This window comes from Bos grunniens, chromosome 9, assembly GCF_055505025.1.
Source record: "Bos grunniens cultivar Pamir isolate PY7600 chromosome 9, Bosgru_T2T1.0, whole genome shotgun sequence".
In the NCBI taxonomy this organism is placed as follows: domain Eukaryota; kingdom Metazoa; phylum Chordata; class Mammalia; order Artiodactyla; family Bovidae; genus Bos; species Bos grunniens.
Window position 1 is genome coordinate 103,218,968 of NC_141173.1, and position 17,236 is coordinate 103,236,203.

General features: G+C 50.6%; 1 long non-coding RNA gene across 2 annotated transcripts; it reads left to right on the forward strand.

Moving 5' to 3' along the window:
- The first annotated feature begins 9,286 nt into the window (after nt 1-9,286).
- On the forward strand, nt 9,287-16,108 carry LOC147366498 (uncharacterized). Of its 2 annotated transcripts, none has more exons than XR_015133458.1 (2): nt 9,287-9,637; nt 14,825-16,108. It is a non-coding gene; the product is annotated as an uncharacterized LOC147366498 (long non-coding RNA). The 2 variants fall into 2 exon arrangements; XR_015133457.1 differs by having other exon boundaries at nt 9,287-9,630.
- Nucleotides 16,109-17,236: the final 1,128 nt, after the last annotated feature.

Below are 17,236 nucleotides of genomic sequence, written 5' to 3' on the forward strand. Positions count from 1 at the left end.
GTAAACAACAATGATTTCCCCAGGAATGCATATCAAAGTTACCCGTGTCTCTGTATTTATTAAAAGTTCACCCACTGATTCTAACATGCACCTCTCCCCTCCTCTGAGAGTCACCAACACGCTGCATTATCCCAGTTCTATTGCACAGAAAAAGATTGAAACAAAATTTACAAAGTATTGTGTCCCCTCCTAGAAGGTGGAATTAACGGGCAATGTTATCCCAGTTTAAAACACTATTTTTCCAAGTTATTAATAATGTGTGTTCATTACATTTATCATTTTAAAAGAGGGTCATTTTTTAAATGCAAAAAAAGTCCTTGATTTTGGGTGAACTACGCCTTAAAAATGTTGAGCAAGCTTGATTCCCAGAGCAGGGAAAATGCCAGACATCCTTGGTAACGGTATAAAGAGCGTGTTTATTGAGTGGCTAACAGCTTATAATCAATCCAGCTCTGACTGTTTAACAGCTGTGTTCTCTTTCTATCCAAATCCAACCCATTGTTTAAAACCTGAGGATCGAAGCTCCTGTACTCGTGGTCTGCTATAGATTCTTAGTCTCCTGCATTCTGGCTCAGATCCTCTATTTTTTAAACTTATTTTTAACTTTGAACAAAATTGATTTATTTGTTTACTTTGGGATGTGCTGGGTCTTCACCGCTGCGCTGGCTTTTCTCCGGCTGTGGCGACCGTGGGCTCCCCTCCAGCTGCCACTCCTGAGCTCAGCTGTCGCAGCTCCAGGCCCCGAGCAAAGGCTCAGTGCTTCGCTGCTCTGAGCTACGTGGGATCTTTCCGGACCGGGGATTGAACCCGCGTCTCCTGCACCGGCTGGTGATCCTTACCACTGGACCGCCAGGGAAACCTCGGGTCCTCTTTTCTGCCTTCATTCCCCCGACACCTGTCATCTTCCGGCTCTCGGTTAAGCTCAGAATCTCAGTTGCAAAGTCACGGATCCTCACAGACACATCACGCAGCTCAGGAAACATCCGGCTCAAGCTCCTGATGGCACAGCGGACCAGGGTCTTCCAAACCGAGGTGCTGACGCCCTCACCTCCCAGCAGGTGTGTGCTGGGGCCGTCCTGAGTGGGACCCTCCAGCAGGCCGAGGGCCGGCCTGGGCCGCACGCGCTCCAGCTGCACAGGCCCCAGCGGGTCACCTGCACTCGGACAGGTGTGTGCTCCCAGTGCCCAGTGGGGCCTGTGCCCGTGAGCTCTCCTGGCCCCTGCACAAGCCCTGCCTGCTTCCCCAACACCCCCTCCCGTGCCACCCACAGGCCACCGCGGCCCCGAACATCCCCCGACCCAATGTCTCGCCCTGTTCTCTGCTGGGCTCTAGTGGTTACAGAGTCTTCCTGAGGTGAGAATAAATTCAACACAAATCAGAAATCAAGGCGGAATCTGTACCTTGGTACACAGCTGACCTACGTATGCTACGGACGCTCAGGATAAGCATATTTCCCTGTCTACACATACGCTTCTCCGCCCGTCATTACAGCTCATGGATGAGATCGCCTCTTTCCAGACTGATGTCCTGGACGGCAGACCTGTCCCACCTCTGGGCGCCTCCCCCCAGAGCAGCTGGTGATCTGTGGCCGTATTGGGGGATAGTTTCTCAGTGTTTCCTGAAGGGTGGGCACTTGATTGTGTGGCATTTAACATAATCCTAGCAGTGATTTTTTTTTTTTTCTATTTACATGTAATTTAATTTTACTTTTTTTCCTCTTTACATCCAAATTTTAATGTTTTGATTTTAAACCTCCTAAAGTAATGTGTTTTGAAGGAGAAAATCGAGGTAACTAAGGGCACAGGCTGGGACCTGCAGCACGTGGCGCGTCAGTTAACGTCTCTCCTGCAGAGACGGGCTGAAAGCAGGTGCCCGGCAGCCCGGTCAGAGGCTACGGCCGGCTGAGCTCCGGGTCCACGCTCTCTGCCGCTCACCCACGTCAGAGGGGTCTCCCCTTGAATGCATTTTGTCCCGTGTTTTTTATCCCGTCTGATTTCTCTTAAATTATAACTGTGAAGGGTGCACGTGCTTTGCGCTGGCGGGGCATGGACGGAAGACGCTGGAGAAGCATCAGGCAGGAAGGAGGAAGGCTCAGCACTCATCCAGACCCTCTCACCCTCTTGCATGCCCATGAGTGAGAAGCCTCAACTAGACAATTTTCATGATTGTGAAATGGCTTGATTTAACGAATACCTGCTTCACCCATGATTATCTACTTTCACATCCGATTAAAGCAAATTGTAATCAAACCTCATCAATTTACAACTATAAAAGTAATGCCCCTCTAGTTCGTTAAGCATCTGCATTACAACATAATTGAAGAAAAATGCAGCTTTCTTACTGGTAAACTCAATGAATTGTATAAAGATGAAAATGAATAAAAATAAAATGTTTTATAAAAGGACTTGTATGCTTAGATTCTAGACTGCTAAATGCAAATTAAAAAAACACCCTAACAATAAAGTATGGGCTTCCCTGGCAGCTCAGCAGTAAAGAAATCACCTGCCAATGTAGAATGCAGGTTCAATCCCGGGGTCGGGAAGATCCCCTGGAGGAGGGCATGACAACCCACTCCAGTATTCTTGCCTGGAGAACCCCATGGACAGAGGAGCCTGGCGGGCTACAGTCCATGGGGTCACAAAGAGCTGGACACGACTGAAGTGACTTAGCGCACACGCCGTAATGGCGACGCAGACATAGAAAAGGCGTATGGACTCCGTGGATGAAGGAGGGGTGGGACACGTGGAGAGAACAGCATGGAAACGTATACACCATATGCAAAGTAGATAGCCAGCGGGAATTTGCTGTTTGAGTCAGGAACACAAATCTGGTCTCTGTGACGACCTAGATGAGCAGGAAAGGGAGGGAGGTGGCGGGGGCTCATGAGGGAGGGGACTTCTGTCTACCTATGGCTGACTCATGTTGATGCGTGGCAGAAACCAATACAGTATGTAATAAAGCAGTTATCTTCCAATTAAAATTAAGTGAATTCTAAAAACAATTAGAAAATTTTAAAAATAAAATTAACTAAGACCTGAAAAAAACTAATGAAAAATACAGAAAAATAACAAAACAGAAAAAACTTTCAGAAGTCAGCACCATGGTTGGGATTGGGGGTGGGGGGTGGGCAGGCAGGAAAGCGGGGAGGATAGGCAGGGACTGGGGGCGGGTGGGCAGGCAGGGAAGGGAGGAGGGTAGGCAGGGAAGGGGGAGGGGAGGGCAGGCAGGGAAGGGTGGAGGGTAGGCAGGGAGGGGGGAGGGTAGGCAGGGACTGGGGGGGGGCAGGCAGGGAAGGGGGAGGGGAGGGCAGGTAGGGAAGTAGGGAGGGGAGGCAGGGAGGGGGAGGGGAGGCAGGGAAGGGGGAGGGGAGGGCAGGCAGGGAAAGGGGGAGGGTAGGCAGGGAAGGGGGAGGGGAGGGGAAGCAAGGAAGGGGGGAGGGGAGGCAGGGATGGGGGAGGGGAGGCAGGGAAGGGGGAGGGGAGGGCAGGCAGGGAAAGGGGGAGGGTAGGCAGGGAAGGGGGAGGGGAGGGGAAGCAAGGAAGAGGGGAGGGGAGGCAGGGATGGGGGAGGGTAGGCAGGGAAGGGGGAGGGGAGGGGAAGCAAGGAAGGGGGGAGGGGAGGCAGGGATGGGGGAGGGGAGGCAGGGAAGGGGGAGGGTAAGTAGGGAGGGAGAGGGCAGGCAGGGGAGGGGGAGGGCTGGCAGGGGAGGGGAGGCAGGGGAGGGGGAGGCAGGGAAGGGGGAGGGGAGGGCAGGCAGGGACTGGGGGGGGCAGGCAGGGAAGGGGGAGCGGAGGGCAGGCAGGGAAGGGGGGAGGGTAGGCAGGAAGGGGAGGGTGGGCTGGGGTGACAGAGCCTGGAAATGGCTGGCGAGGCGCCGGGGTCCGAGGGTGTGGCTGAGTCTCCCCTGACCAGGGAGGTGTGCCGGGCCTGTGAACCCCACCACGCTGGGGATTTGAGGACCCTTTTCTGTGCATCATTACTTCCGTAAGGAGTGAGAATTGTCACACAGATCAGAAGGCCTACAGGCATGCCGGCTGTCTCCACGGCTCTCCGCAGGGCCGCCCTCCACAGGGCAGTCAGACGACTGAAGCCACATCCTTAAAATGCAAAAGCCGAGGAAAATAAAGCATCCTGTGTGCATCCCTTCCTGCCAGCCCCGTTTCCACTGACCGCATCCTGGCCGGGCCTGCCAGGTGTGCAGCCTGCTGGCCAAGGTGTGCGTCTGAGTAGCCCCCTCGGCCGTTTGAAAAGAAACGCACGTGAGTGCTGTAACGACATCCGTGCTTTATGGCCTTGTCTGAGGCCACAGCTTGCTTTCCTTTTATGACAGTACTCAGAGCAATTTTTGATAAGAACATGACCAAAGTCCTCCTCACCTCCAACGTCTCAGAATCTCAAAGCAGCCCTCTTGGGGTTTTGGCTCAAGTTCCCCAAGGTTAGATGCTGAGTATCATCCCTTGGACGGCAAGGAGATCCAACCAGTCCATCCTAAAGGAAATCAGGCCTGAATGTTCATTGGAGTGTGCAGCTCCAGCTGGCGGTCTTGTCTGCCCGCCGGGGCTCAGGACAGCCACCCTGCTCCCACCCGCAGCCTGGAGGCCCTGCCCCTCACCGGCAGTGATGGCCGGTCCCTGAGCACCCACACCAACGAGGGGTAAACAGTGGGTGCTCAATGCATGTCTGCCCGCCATTTCTCAGCACAGAGCTCTCCGGCTGTTTTCCATCTTCCCCGTCCCTCTTGACCTGGTGGCAACAACTCCGATGAAACTTCATTTTCTTAACTAAAGAAGGGCCTGTGACTTAGTATTAATATTTAAATCCCTGAGAACAGTGGGCAGTGGTGAGATGGGCCAGAGCGGAGCCGAGGAGGAGCTGCACCCCTGGCCTCCCCTCCCAGGAACCCGGGGGCAGCAGACGGAGGCTCAGGGGGATGGAGATGACCCGGGGGGCAGCAGATGGTCAGTGGATGGAGGCTTAGGGGGGATGGGGGCCAGAAGGTGGGGATGGGGGCCAGAGGGCATCGGTGGGGTCCCCGGGGACCAGAGGACAGAGGCTCAGGGGGTTGGGAACCGGGGGTGTCGGGAAGAACGGGGCCTTCACTGCACACATGACAAGGGCCACTGACCCAGGGGAGCCCTGCCCGCTGCTGAAAACCAGCCCTCTGACCTCCTCCAGGGAGGGCTGATGGTTGTTCCAGCTGGGGCCGTCTCTATGCCAGGCCTGCTGAGGGGACGTGGTCCCGGGCAAAGCACATGTCTGACCGCGACTCCGGCCTGCGCGCCCGAGTCTCCAGCTCTGAGGTGGAAACAGGAGCGGCGTCCCACGGCCTCACCTCGGGTCCTGACCTGAGCGGGGAGAGGCGCCCATGCTCCGGAACACGCATGTGGGGCCGAATGTGGGGCTTACCCCTCAGGGGAGAGTTCCAGAAAAGTGTAGGACCCACAGATAAACTGTCCCCCTCATGGATGAAGACAGAAAGCCTTCTTAGGTCAAACAGAAACTCCGTAAGGTAAGTGGTTCTCACCAGCCAAGCGAAACAGAACTGAAGTCTTGCCCACGGTCCTGAAGGTCTCCAAAACTGGAGATACTTTGTTAGGTCAGGTTCTGAGTACCGCAGACGGTTAACTTCACCCTTCATTTGTCCGAATTGCTCAACGTGTGAATTTGTTTTTGAGGAGGATGAGTCAGATCAATAACTAGATTTTCCCCATCTCTGGAATGAGCGACATTAAGTCTCCTGCTGATTCAGATTCTACCCATAACCTTCACTCTTTCAAATTTCGCTTTGTGACGGAGATGAGGCTGACTCAGCTGTGCACAGCAGACAAGAGCAGACAGTGGGAGAAGGGGGCCAGCCCTCTCCACCGTCTGGCAGCCTAGGGAGCTGGGGTACGGTTCCTGTGCCCCTCAGTGACCCCAGGGGCGTCCAGGGAGGCAGGGCAACCCCATGGAGGCGCTGGGAGCCCTGCTGAGTGCCGCGCTGGCCGCGCAGCTGCCTCCATCACGCCTCCGCATTCCATCAGCAGGCTCATCTCCCGATGGGTGCAGACGTCTCCGTCAGCTACTGGTGAGACGGAGCAAACAAGCAGTGTGCTGACTGTCGTGCAAACGGTATGTTGTCGCTCTAAACAGGCCGGCTTTCTTGGCTTCAGGCCGGGTTCTGCAGGTCAATCGGATCGCGTCTTTGAGCATTAACTAGACACCCAGAGTACACAGAGGGTCATGGGAAGGGCCCTGTGACAGAGGAAAGGTGGTGCGCAGGTGGAGACATTTATGCTCTGCAAACATTTATATTCTAGCCCAGAAGACACACCCGAGAAGCCACAGTGAGAAAAGCGAGAAGAGGAAGACAGTTCTGGGTGGGGTCAGAGAGGGTCCCTCGACGGAGGCCGGACCTCTCATCCTAGCGTGCTGGAGGCTCCTTGTCAGGGCCGGGATCCGAGCTAACAATGTCGCTCTTCATACCTACAGAGGAAAGCTGAAAGGCAGAGCTCCTGAGGTTGGATACATCTGCCTGAAACACCTAAATTTAATCTCGTAACAAACTGAACCAAGTTTCAAGTTACTCAAGTTGGCAAGTAGTCATCCATTAAAAACTTTTTTTCTTTTTTCTTGAGAAGAGGGCCTGGGACAGATCAGGCGACCCCTGAGGGTCCAGCCCAGGAAGCTGGCGGCCTGTGGGACCGGGTGTGCGGCTCCAGGGCCCCGAGGCCACAGGCTCCAGGGCCACCGCCCAGACCCGCTGCTCCGCTCCGCACTGTCTGTGACCACTGGGGTGCCAACACGTGATTTGGTGGGCGTTACTAGAGACTGAACGTTTTCACACGATTTATTTTTCTAAACAGTGGAAACTTATTCCTTTAAGGGCTAATACTTAAAAAAAATTTTTTCATTTCAGTTTAGTCGCTCAGTCGTTTCCGACTCTTTGCGACCCCATGGACCGCAGCAAGCCAGGCCTCCCTGTCCATCACCAACTCCCGGAGTCCACCCAAACTCATGTCCATTGAGTCGGTGATACCATGCAACCATCTTATCCTCTGTGGTCCCCTTCTCCTCCTGCCCTCAATCTTTCTCAGCATTAGGGTCTTTTCAAATGAGTCAGCTCTTCACATCAATTTTTTTTTTACTGGGGGATAACTGCTTTACAATATCGTGTTGGTTTCTGCCAGGCAAAGGCATGAATCTGGGAAGATGGTACAGATGAGCCTACTTGCAGGGCAGCAGTGGAGATGCAGACACAGAGGGGAGACTTGTGGACACGGGGCGGGCGGGGAGGGTTCGAAGAGGGTGGGATGAGCCGCGAGCTGCACGGAGCAGCACACATCACACGTGTCAGCCAGCCGGCGAGGGGGGATCTGCTGGGTGACGGAGTGAGTGCAGCCCATGCTCGTGACAGCCTACATGGGGATGGGGATGGGGAGGGACAAGGGCTAACACTTCTCTACTCTAGACAGTTTGCAATGTGTGAAACCTTTTTTCTGCATTCTGAAACACGTAACACTTTAACCTTTTATTAAGTTTGAGAGTCCCTTGGACTGCAAGGAGATCCAACCAGTCCATCCTAAAGGAGATCAGTCCTGGGTGTTCATTGGAAGGATTGATGCTGAAGCTGAAACTCCAGTACTTTGGCCACCTCATGCGAAGAGTTGACTCATTGGAAAAGACTCTGATGCTGGGAGGGATTGGGGCAGGAGGAAAAGGGGACGACAGAGGATGAGATGGCTGGATGGCATCACTGACTCAATGGACATGAGTCTGAGTGAACTCTGGGAGTTGGCGATGGACAGGGAGGCCTGGCATGCTGCAATTCATGGGGTCGCAGAGTCAGACACGACTGAGTGGCTGAACTGAACTGAAGTGTGTGATTCTGTGCCTTTGTTAAGAGAGTAATTTTTGGACAATTATGTCATTTATAGCCATTGAATTAGAGAGGGTGCTTCATACCCACAGTCAGTGGTTCCAGACTTCAGTGACCTTAAAATCCTGTATTTGTTCTATGGTTTTTCTTGTTCCTCATACTTCTTGCTGTATGTTTCTTTAACAGATTTCATATCTCAGCCTGTCGGCTAAGAAATGTGATGGCTAAGGAATTAGAGAGAGTGAAGGGAAGTTCAGGACAGAGCGGGCTCAGGATAAAGAGAAAACACCGAAGCTGAGGGGTGCTGCTGCTGTTAGAGAGACCCCCAGCCCCTCCTCGGGACGCAGCACATGGAGGTGGGGCCAGAATGGAGACCGTGGGGCAGGTGCTCCCTCCCGTCCCCTCTGCGTCCTCACCCCGCTCTCCACTCCTCTGAGGCCACCCCGTCGCCATTGGGATGCATTCCACGGTGCCTCCTTGGAAATCCTCAGACTCTGCTCTTCTATTCTGCTGCGTTTGCCACCAAACTTCTTAAAACCTTGCACTTCCTGATTTGACTTCCACTCTTTCCTTCCACTCCTTCACACTCCACAGAGCTGAAATCTGATTCCCGACCTCCCAACTAGTAGGGAAACAAAACTCACCAAGCCTGACTCCCTAGAGAAGCTGTCCTTGCTGGTTGCCCATGAGTTCCAAAACTGATAAATCTGAGAGCAGGGTCCCCCCTGGGACCCCGACGGCCCTTCCCTGACTCTCCCGGAATGCTTCCCGCGTCTTCCCGAACAGTCTCCTCGGTGGACTTCCCTTCTTCCTTCTGTCCATCAGCACTGGATCCCCCAAGAATTCATCTAGACTTCTGCTAACTCCATGATCAGTGGAGAAGCTAGAGCCCATGGAGCCCCCAGCCTGTCAAGAGGCCACGGCTCCATCCACTGGTTCACTCCCCTTCACTCCCCTTTCTGCAAACTTGATCCCATTTGTTGTGGGACCGGAGCCGGCCTTCTGCGGTGCAGAACGCCGTGGGATGGAGGCTGGGCAGGCCAGGGACATGGGGACGGGAAAAGGGCATTGGAAGACGCAGCTAAAGGCGTCTGAAGGGTAATGGGGGCAGGAGGGTGGGGCTGGGGGGTCTTCACGCCCTGCAAGGAGCAAAGAGAGCCTGGGCTGCTCCCGGGCCTCCTCTGGTCCTGAGCTGGGCCTCTGCGGTGGGGGGCGGGGGCCGGGGGCGAAGGGTGGGGGTTCAGGACGGAGCCGCGGGGCTACAGTAGCTCCTGAGCACCAGGGTGGCCCCCGCTGAGCAGGCACCTTGTGGCTGATCAGGGTGACTCCAATCGGACACCTTCTGCTTCCACTTCTTTAGTAAGGGCGTCACCCACCTGATGCCCAGAGCTGGGAAATCAATTTCCCTTTCTTTTTTTCACACCAGATTGGCATGCAACTCTAAGCCAGTGGGCTCCTGGCCAAAAGGGTGGCACGCGGCTAAGGGTTCAGCCGAGGAGAGTTCTATGGAGGCACTGTTTACACAGGCGTGGGCAGGGCCCCGGAACACGCAGGGAGGGGAGATGGGGGAGGAGCCCCTTCGTGCAAAACGTCCAGAAGGAGAGAGGCGCAGTGCTTCCCTCGGGCCAGAGGCGTGGGGCAGGGGTGGCCGTGGATGGCGTGGGGTTTCTTCTGGGCTGCGGACAGAGATCTAAAATTGCTGGTGGTGACAGCTGCACGAGTCTGCGAATGGAGCCCTAACCACCGCATGGTGTACACGCGTGAGCCGTACGGTATGCGGTCTGTATCTCAACATGTATCTCAATATATAGGGCGGGGTGGGGGATGGAGCTTCCGGACCGCTCGGAACTAAGCAACAGGGAAGCGGTACCACCTGTTGGCCCCCCAGTCCACCTCCCAGACTGGAGGACACGGACCAGTGATGCTGAAGCACGGAGGCAGAGCCGAGTCCAGAGGATAAAGCCACTGCCAGGCGGCAGGAAGTTGGGGAGCAGAGGAGAGAGAGACCCCACCCTCTCTCTGCCCCCCACCCTCCAGCCTGTGCCGCCTGCAGTTCACACGGGGCAGGTCACCCGCCCGGGGCATAGAGCGGGCCAGGGAAGGCTGGCTGAGAGCAGGCAGTCACAGGAATTAGGAACCGTGTCGTCCCTTCCTCCACCGTCCATACGTCACGAGGACCCTCACGAGGCCAGGCCTTGAGCTTCCTAACATCCTGCTTCTAGTCTCTCTACAAGCCAGCCAGGATGGGGAGCAGTGAGTTCCCGAGGACGCGGAGGGGGACACACGCGTAGAGAACTGAGTGTTGGGAAGACAGGCGCCGTCTGCCCAGAGCCTGCACGCGGGGCAGGGTCCGGCTGGCCCAGGCTGCCCTGATTGGGCGCTTCTGGTCTGTTCTCGCCCAGACGGCGGATCACACCGCTGTTCTCGGACAACAAAGGGGGCAACCCCCACACGTCGTGTTGCTGTCGCTCGTTGCCCGGTTGCAGCCAGATCCGTCACAGATGCGAACAAGGCGCTCGCAGGCAGAAACGTGTCCCAGAGTAAGAGGGAAACTCAAATCTTCTCCGACAAACAAGGTGCAAATCAGGCTCACAGGTGTATGATCTGGGAGAGCGGCTCGAAAGGAAATTGCCCAGAAGCACGTTACAAAGACACGGTTCACTGGGACCAAACTCGGCACAGCTGGGTGGTTGCGGATGCTTTCCTTCAACAGAAGCTACAATGAGATGTTTTTTGACAAAGAAATGCTATATCACGTGGTGTAATTTCACGATTTCTCTGTGAAATTTTTTTTAGGAGAAGCTCTGGCAAGAATTCTTAAACATTGTGAACTCTTGTAGGGCAGTGATCTTACACATGCTCAATATCCAGTGTTGGGAGAGGTCCAGCAGGCAAGGATGCGGTCACAGAAGTTAGGAGGACTCCGCCCTGTCTTCAAACGGGAACTGGAAACAGGGGAAGCCGCCGCAGCACTTGGGAGGTTCTCAGGAGAATCCACCCCAAGAACGCGACATGGTTAGTCTCCTGTCGCACTGCGGTGCCGTGGCGAGCCCTGGGAGTCAGCTTGTACCTTCTCGAGAACGAGTTCTCGTTCTTCTTTTCCTGGTCTATTCACAGCCTACTCTTCTATTTCCTGTACAACAAGAAACACAGGACAAAATTAATGCGTGATGGACATTCTTCGCTTGCGCATTTCTTTTTAAAACAAACGTGCTGTACTGCGCAAGGTGCACATTTGATGGATAACGTTTAAAACAGGTCCCGACACCACATACTCGGGCACCACCCGACAGCGAAAGCTTCAGTCTACCCTCGGAGGTACCTGAGCAGCCGACTTGAGCTGCGAGAAAACCTTGGAAAATGCACTTCCTTTTCGTCTGCCTGTGTGCCCAGAGGGATAATTAGGATATGGAACTTGAATCTAATTATGGGTATCAACTGAAACCTGAAAGAAGGACGAGTTGACAAGTATTTATAGTGAAAAAAAAGCTCTTGGTGTCAGAGAAGAAGGGAGCATGACTTTGAGAGACTAGCATTTGCCAGGGTGATTAAGTGCTTCCGCCCATCCTCCCCAAAACCTGAAGGTGAGCATCAGCAATGGGGAACGGGCGAGGCTTCACCCTCCGTGGAAGCTGGAGGGTTAGCCTGGCACAGTGCCAGGAAAGCTGGTGGAAGACAGGAGCCTCCAGATCAGAGTCAAAGGGCCCACCACTCCCAGCTCAACAGGCAGCCTGAGTTCCATGCTTACCTCTGTCCCCCACCCCCAAGTCCCATGGGGGTTTGAGTCCCGGGGGACCAACTCCAAGCCCCCCCAGTCTTTTATGATGGGCTGCAAGCAACCTGCCCCCGACTCCAGAGGGAGACACTGTGTCTACTACAAACATCAGCCCCTTGAGATTCGACGGAGGGAGCTGCTCCATCCTCCAGACTGTTTGCTCCACCTTCATCCTGGGAAAGACGGTTGTGACAAAGGACATCAGTGCTCCATCATTGCGAGAACCATGTCCTGACGGTGGGCAGTCTGCTTCCAGTTATTACAGATACATAAATCAAACACAGCAAGGAGATCCAACCAGCCCATCCTAAAGGAAATCAACCCTGAATATTCATCAGAAGGACTGACGCTGAAGCTGAAACTCCAGTACTTTGGCCACCTGATGTGAAGAACTGACTCATTGGAAAAGACGCTGATGCCGGGAGAGATTGAGGGCAGGAGGAGAAGGGGATGACAGAGGATGAGAGGGTTGGATGGCATCACTGACTCAATGGACATGAGTCTGAGCAAGCTCCAGGAGATGGTGATGGACAGGGAGGCCTGGCGTGCTGCAGTCTATGGGGTCACAAAGAGTAGGACATGATTTAGTGAGTGAACAGCAACAAGAACAAAGTGAACACCGAGGAAGGCGTCTGAGCTGCTTGAGGTCACAAAGCTGAAGCTGAAGCATCAGGATTCCAGTGCAAGTGGGTCTGACTCCTGCACTCGTCTCTACCAGATAGCTGCACAGCACCCTTCCACGTGAGCGAGAAATCGTAATACAAAAAGGCTGTATACCACAAACGCCAGATCTTCCCTCCTAGCTCCCTGAGTATCTAGATTTTTCAGTGACAGGTCTATTACTGTCAATGCTTTTAAACAGGCCTCACAGCCTGGCACTACCATCCTGCGTTTTTCACATGTAGAACATGAAACAGAAGGAAAACCAGTAGGGGAATCAGAGTTGTAGCAGAGACACGGCACATCCTGACAATTTCCTTCCAGCTCTGGGACTCCGCCCCCCAGCTCTGGGACTCCGCCCCCAGCTCTGGGACTCCGCCCCCCAGCCCTGGGACTCCGCCCCCAGCTCTGGGACTCCGCCCCCCAGCCCTGGGACTCCGCCCCCAGCTCTGGGACTCCGCCCCCCAGCTCTGGGACTCCGCCCCCCAGCTCTGGAGTCTTCAGACCAGGCCACTTTCAGCGCTACTGGATGTGGCACCTGAATGTGGGCACATTGTGCAATTTTTTTTCTTGCAAAGTCAATAATATTATGTTAATATTTCTCAATAGCTTGATTGTTCTGGTCTCTACACAAAATTTCTAAGTCATTATTATGTGTGCATTTCTGCAGGGATTTCTTACCAGACAACACTTTAAAAAAATTATATTTAAATTTAGAGAGTACACTTCATTTCTAGACACAGAGAAAGATTTTACACAGTTGAAACGTATGTTCTATTTCCAATATTGATTGCTGATTTACTTCTAACATGTTTGTGCTATATTTGCCCATGAAAAAAAAAGCAGCAAAGTTGCCAAAATGAAATCTACTTAAAAAGGATCAGAAAGAAAAAAGTAGCCAGATTTTTGCCTAAGCCTAACTACTTCAAGAAGTGAAAACCACACAGGAAACCACTTTGACCAAGGGCACATTTAGTAGACATATGACATGATCGAGGTTTCCGATAGGGGAGAATCTTTTTTGCCAGCTTTACTGAGGTATAACTGACATACAATAAACTGCACATATTTAAAGGGTATACTTTTTTTTAGTTTTCACATACATACACACCCATAGAAATATCACCACAGTCAAGCTATTGCCTTGTGATCCATTACAATCTTCATTTCCTCCCCTCCCCAGACGTGTGTGTTGTGAATATTCGAGACTTAAGTAGAATCTTGGCATCTCATAGAACCTCAGGCCTGAATGTTTCCAAATTAAAGCTTCTCAGGTTAGCTGTGAAGTTTCACATTTTTAATTTGTATAGAAAAGCAAGATGAGTTACCGTCTATTTTTAATGAAAGTTTTCAATTTAATAATTACATCATTCAAAATACATTATCCAATTTTTTAGTTATATTTAATAATTTAGGAAGACTTCTTCATTGACTAAGAATACATTTTAGAAATATTAATTGTACATCATTACCCTGCAACATTTTTTTCCCTTTTCAACAAAATGAACTAAGGCAAGAATGTTTTAATCTATAAAATTCATTGTAAATATTAGCACCTTATGTACAAAACACACTGGGTAGGAATAACTAAGTCTATTATTGCAATGGTTATATTTTGATCACAGTATAGGATTTGTATGGTAACCTTTTTCATTTTAAAATTGTTCTGCAACATGGACCAACCTTGAAAACATACTAAGTGAAAGAAGCCAGCCACAAAAGACCACATACGGCATGACGCCTTTTAAATGAGACATGGAGAGCAGGCATCAAAGTGGAGATAGAGGCCAGTGTTCACTGCGGTGGCAGGGGTGGGGCAAGATGAGGCCTGACTGCTAACCGGTGTGGGGGTGAAAAGATGCTCTGACATTACTAGTGATGTTTGCACGACTCTGAGTGTATGAAAACTCACTGAGATGTACACTCGTAAAGGTGAATTTTATAGTATGTGAATTACATTTCAATAAAGTGACTATTTTTTAAAAATTTGCTGAACTTCCTGAAAAATATCAATAAAGCCCATCTTCTACTCTAATAATGTGAGTCTCTTTGTTTTCCCAACCTGATACTCAACATTTCCCATCATTCACTGTCAACTTACTATATATATTGAAATTCAAACTGCAATTTTGTCTTCTTCAATTAATAATGGTGTGGGGAAATTTATAATTAAAAATTGCTTCTTGAAAAAAATCTTGTTATTAAACAAAAAAAACCATTTCCAGAATCCCAAGGAAATAGAAGGACTCAACCATAGAAAATTATCTCATAATAAACTGCTGACATTTATGCTTTAAAAGACACTAATGATACTTAAGCTTCTCATGAGAACTACATCCATGAAATACTGAAACTGCACACCACCTGGTACTGTGGGGTTAGAAATGCACGTGCTCCTGACCGCTCTGCGGCTCTCTGCTAGCCTAGTGAGAGAATCACGGTCTCAGGATGTATTAACACATAAGGAGAACTTACTATCCAAACAACAAATTCCTTCCATCTAATCTAAAACCTCTTTCCACCTTCCCCAGTGGCTCAGATGGTAAAGCGTCTGCCTGCATGTGGGAGACCAGGGTTCAATCCCTGGGTCAGGAAGATCTCCTGGAGAAGGAAATGGCAACCCACCCCAGTATTCTTGCCTGGAGAATCCCACGGATGGAGGAGCCTGGCAGGAGGAGCCTGGCATGGGGTCGAAAAGAGTTGGACACGACTGAGTGACTTCACTGATGAAGGTGAAAGAGGACAGAGAAAAAGTTGGCTTAAAGCTCAACATTCAAAAAATGAAGATCATGTCATTTAGTCCCATCACTTCATGGCAAATAGATGGGGAAACATTGGAAACAGTGACAGACTTCATTTTCTTGGGATTCAAAATCACTGCAGATGGTGATTGCAGCCATGAAATTAAAAGATGCTTGCTCCTTGGAAGAAAAGCTATGACAAAGCTAGACAACATGTTAAAAAGCAGAGACATCACTTTGCCTACAAAGGTCTGTTTAGTCAAAGCTATGCTTTTTCCAGTGGTCATGTATGGATGTGAGAGTTGGACCATAAAGAAAACTGAGCACTGAAGAATTGATGCTTTTGAACTGTGGTGTTGGAGAAGACTCTTGAGAGTCCCTTGGATTGCAGTCCATCCTAAAGGAAATCAGTCCTGACTATTCATTAGAAGGGCTGATGCTGAAGCTGAAGCTGAAGCTCTAATCCTTTGGCCACCTGATGCAAAGAGCTGACTCAGTGGAAAAGACCCTGATGCTGGGAAAGATTGAGGGCAGGAGGAGAAGGGGACGACAGAGGATGAGAAGGTTGGATGACATCACTGACTCAATGGCCGTGGGTTGGAGCAAGCTCAGGGAGTTGGTGATGGACACAGAGGCATGGCGTGCTGCAGTCCACGGGGTTGCAGAGAGTCAGACATGACTGAGCGACTGAACAACAACCATCTAAAATGTGCATTACTCCACGTTTGTTCATTCTGTCCTTGATATTTAAGCAAGCATTAAACCAACCAAAAAAGAAAAAGAAAACCCTTGACACCAAAAATTGTTCCACATTTCAAAATAGTTAGAGACTCAGGTCAAGGTAATTGGAGACATTATATTAACAACTAAACTTTTTCAGTCTATGATTTTCAACTTTTCTGATACATATTTGGCTTTTTAAAATTGATTTTTATAAATTTATATAAAAATCAATCTAAAAAATTTTTTAGAAATTAAGATTATTGAGTAATAATGTTATCAAATTATTTATATCTATGGTTTGCCTTGTTAACTACCTTAAAGAATAAATATCTGTGCTTTATTTAGAAGAAATCAAACTGGTAAAATTATTGGGCATAAAAATTTATCTGTTCAGTCTTGTAATTATTCTATAAATTGCAGAAAAATAAAAATAAAATCTTACGCTCTGGGATTACTTTAGGGTTGTGCAGAACAGGGGATATTTTTGTGTAAAAATGTAGAGAAAGCAATTTAATAATAGTATGTGCATAAACACCCTCGAAGTACAAAGGAAACGAAAAAAAAATAGTTTACTTACGTGAAATGGGGGTTAGATGTGGAAAACAGAAATAAGACTACTTACAATACCTTTGTAAATAGTTCTGATTTTTGGTCCACATCAGTGTATAAGCAAGTAACAATCTTTTTAAATGAATAAAATCATTGTCCCTTTTGACTATTAAAAAAACAAAACATAAAACAGAGGCAATATTGTAACAAACTCAATAAAGACTTTAAAAAGGTCCACAGGTCAAAAAGAAACTTTGAAAAGAAAGAGGGTTCGGCATTAGTAGCCAATGGCAGTTTGACATTCAGAGAGGGTCACCCTGGGTTATGACCACAAATCGAGCAACAGACCACAGGAGAAGGGACCCCGCAGTCTGATTGGTGGGAAGGGCGAATCCACCTGTGACGGGAAGTCGATGGCGGTTCTGCAGACAGGCCAGGCTGTGCCCTGATAATAAGCGGCCCTAAACTGACGTGTTCAAACCCACCGCGGGGCTCAGCGACCCTGCAGGGTCAGCTGGGGCTGAGACGGCCGCTTGGCTTTATGCAGCCTTCATTCCCACGTGGACTAAGTCACTGCCGGCAGGGCAAACAGGGCTGGATGATCACTCACCGGCCCCTCCTCCCGGAAGAGACACTTTAAGTCCACACCCTTTCATTGACCTAAACAAGTCCCGTGAGCTGCCTGACTTCACACATGCAAGGTGACATTCTGCATGTTTGAGAGAGGAAAACAGAAACCAGCCCTCGGTGCTAAGGTCTAAGGGGGATGGTGAGGGACCCCAGCAGTGGGTCTGAAGGGGCCTTCCCCCTGAGGGATGAGTGAAGCTGGGAGGTACGGGGCAGAGGGTGTTTGTAAGATGGAGTCGGGGACAACCTGCCTGGAACTCACATGTGAGACAGTAGGAACTGAGCTAAAAAAAGGAACTGGGC